The 3,551-nt window shown below is 50.4% G+C and overlaps 1 long non-coding RNA gene across 1 annotated transcript; it reads left to right on the top strand.

Annotated features, from left to right (window-relative positions):
* Positions 1-67: 67 nt before the first annotated feature.
* On the top strand, positions 68-3,327 carry LOC115271433. Its single transcript, XR_003899957.1, has 3 exons — positions 68-194; positions 1,683-1,772; positions 3,289-3,327. It is a non-coding gene; the product is annotated as an uncharacterized LOC115271433 (long non-coding RNA).
* Positions 3,328-3,551: the final 224 nt, after the last annotated feature.

Below are 3,551 nucleotides of genomic sequence, written 5' to 3'. Positions count from 1 at the left end.
TCTCCCATTCTTTTATTCTTTTTCATTCTCTCTCTTCCATCCAGCCAAACTTTGGCCTAAGCAATCCTGTTATTTCCCCCGCACCCAGGTTTCTCACACAGAGGACGAATGCCTGCAGTTTAAAGCTCACCAGTTTTTCGAAGTTGGTCTCATTCAGCCGGCATCCGTCACAGTCTACGACTATTACACCATAGGTAACAGATCGCAGCTCTCCTCACCATTCAAGGCACCATGGCTTCAATTCTGCTCTGGGTTACATTGGTATCATTACCTCTTGCAGTCTTTTGCTGCAGTACTTAGGTATCATTATCCCCGTGTCACAGTGGGGATGCACTGAGATGTTAAGAGACTTGCCCTCAGGTAAGCCCTAGACAGCTAGTAGCACAGCTGGGAGCAGATTGCCAGTTGAGAGCTCTAAGTACAGCTTCTGCATACACAGTCCCCTCCCACCAGTGGAAATAGAACCCAAGCGTCCTGAATCCCAATCTCCTGCTCTACACTAGCTCATGCTCCCTTCTCGACTTTTCCAGATTACTGTACCCCTTTCAGGAGTCGGATTTGCCGTGCGTACCCCAAGTTTCACCTCACTTAAAAACGACTTGCTTACAAAATCAGACATAAAAATACAAAAGTGTCCCAGCCGCACTAGTACTGACAAGTTGCTGACTTCCTCATTTTTTACCATGTAATTATAAAATAAATCAATTGGAATATAAATATTGTACTTACATTTCAGTGTGAGACGTGAGCCTGTTTTCACTTATGAGCCTTGTCATTTGGTGCTGGAGAGCGGCAGCTGCTGGCCAGTTCCCAGCTCTCAAGGCAGCGCCGCCGCCAGCAGCAGCACAGATGTTAGGGGGGCATGAGCTGCTGCTGGCGGGAGCGCTGCCTTCAGAGCTGTGCGGCCAGAGAGCGGCAGCTGCTCGCCGTGGAGTTCATGTTGTTGGCGGTGAATGAGGACTATTTTTTCAATCCTGCTCTCATCCCGCCCCACAATATCTACTCCCACTCCTGCATTGTTTGTTGAATTTTTATCCTGCTCCCACTATTATGGTAGCAGGACATGTGGGATCCCAGTCCCGCTGCAGGGCTCTAGAGCCTGTTGTAAAACTAGGCAAATATCTAGATAAGTTAACATACCCCCTGGAAGACCTGTGCAGACCCCAGGGTTATGTGTCCCCCTGCTTGAGAACTACTGAATTAGAACACAGGGGTTTTAGACTCATAGACTTTAAGGCCAAACAGGACCATCATGATCATCTAGTCTGACTTCCTGCCCACCTCCCAGTTCCTCCTGTTCTAACATTACCCCATGTTGGAAGTATATGGTCACGCTCATCGCCTTAACACACCCATGCAAAGGCAGACAAAATAAAAAAGGGAACCTCAGACTACTGGCAATAATTATCCTACTTGCCATCTCCCCACCTTTTACCTCCAGAGGTGAATTTGCTGCTAACGTGATTAAGAAGGTGTCTCCAACAAGCACCAGCCCATCATTTAAAGTTGATGGTTTCCAATAGCTAAGAAAGTCGTTCCCACAGACTGCTTCTCCCTTCCCCAGGGTCACTCAGTGGGACTTCTGCTTGAGTAAGGGCTTCAGGGTTGTCTCCTAGGTGCTGTAAACCGCGGCTGTTGTTCTGCAGGAAGGGGAATGATCCGTGTCTCTGATCTTTCTCTAGATGACCGATGCACCAAGTTCTACCGCCTGTCTAACCAGAGCGGGCTCTTCAATAAGATCTGTTACGGGGAAGTCTGCCGGTGTGCAGAAGGTAAGGAGAGTCCTGTCTCTGCTTACATCTCGGGTGGGGGCTCCCCTGTCAGCTTTATCAGCAAATGTGCAGTCCCAGGACTCCCTGTGCATATCTCTCTATCAGTGTTATAGAGGACGGACAATTTATGAGTTTATCCTGTATAAGCTTTATACAGAGTAAAATGGATTTATTTGTTGTTTGGATCCCATTGGGTGCTGGAGACAGAAGTACTTGCTGAGCTGTTTTCAGTTTAATCTGCAGCTTTGGGGGCGTGGTTCAGACCCTGGGTCTATGTTGCAGCAGGCTGGCCTGTCTTGCTCAACAAGACAGGGTTCTAAAGTCCCAAGCTGGCAAATAAAACGGGCTCAGAGGTAGTTTCAGCACTCAGGTGACAGTCCCAAGGGGGTTTCCGTGACTGAACCAGTCACACCGTGGAGTGGGGCTGCACACATTGAAGCAGGGCAGTCTGGGATGCAGGAGTTGCTGGGTTTCCAGCCATTTCGACAGGGATGCTCCTCCCTGGTTATGAAACTTCAGTGGAAACATACCAGCTGTTTCAATGGTTGGAATCCGGCCTGGGGGTGGGGAGTGTGACATGAAGTTAGGCACTTCTTTAAAATATCTGGGTCCTCTCATTCCAGGATGCCAGAGCTGGCACCCCTCAGCCCTCCTGCTGTCAGTTTCAGCACAGAGGCCAAGTATTGAATGAGCCATGGAGGCTCCACTCCCTGCTGACTCTTAGGAAGGGATCCTCTAGAAGAGGGTGGAGACCCACTGGTGGGGCCGTTGTTCAGTAGGAAACTTGCTGTAGCCCTGCTGTCTGCCGGGCATACAGAGAGGCGCTCAGTCTCCGGATCTGTCCTTCCCATCACCTTTGATTCCCCATCTGCAGCTCCACTAAGTCCCGTGACCAGGCTCCTCCTGGCACTGACCCAGGTAGATATCCATCAGTGCAGAGAGGGAAGTGAGCTGTGATTGCCAGGCCTATTTATGGTCCTTGGTTATTTCATATATCCAGGCAGAGTTCCTCTGGGCAACATCTACTGATTCCTTTGCAGAGTGTCTGAGTCGGTCTGCTCAGGATCGCCTCATTTAGACCCTGCAACCTACCCCTCCATCCCTTGTTTCTTCTTTTACCATGCCCCATAGCACTGGCGCTGACTTTTATTTTTCCTGGTGGGTGCTCCACCCCCACTCTGCCCCTTCCCCCGAGGCCCCACCCCCGCTCTGCCACTTCCTGCCCCCACTCCACCCCCTCCCCCAAGGCCCGCTGCTCTCTGCCAAGTGCCTCCTGCCAGCAGCCAAACAGCTGATCAGCAGCCCCGCCGAATGGCTGTGGCTGGTTGGTGCTGAGCACTCCCTATTTTTTTTCCATGGGTGCTCCCTTGTCGAAGGAGGTGGGCCTGTCACTGTTTGGGTTAGCGCGGCTCACCTTTCCCAGGATTCAAATAGGTGGACACCTGTGGGTCACTAATAACAGAGCTGAAACTATGGTCTCCCTTGGTGATTCTCTACCCATCTTCCTTCCTCATAGAAAGCTGCTTCATGCAGCAGAAGATAGAGGGTCCCATCACCCTGTACAAACGAATAGAGGAAGCCTGCGAACCTGGAGTGGATTATGGTAAATCTGTGATTTGGATCTGCTGAGTCTTTTTCCATGAGGAGAGCGCAGAGACAGGGTTCAGAATTCGATTTGGATTGTAAAGTTTGCCTTTGAGGCTGAATCAGGGGTAAGGTCTGGATCTGTTGGGGCAGAAATCTGTTGAGATTTTGGGGCCTTAAACTCCCAGAAATGAA

This window comes from Terrapene carolina, unplaced genomic scaffold (assembly GCF_002925995.2).
Source record: "Terrapene carolina triunguis isolate 2854851 unplaced genomic scaffold, T_m_triunguis-2.0 Scaffold15790, whole genome shotgun sequence".
NCBI lineage: Eukaryota > Metazoa > Chordata > Testudines > Emydidae > Terrapene > Terrapene triunguis.
Note: the sequence above shows the minus strand (reverse complement) of the source record. Positions and strands in the feature narration are given on the sequence as shown.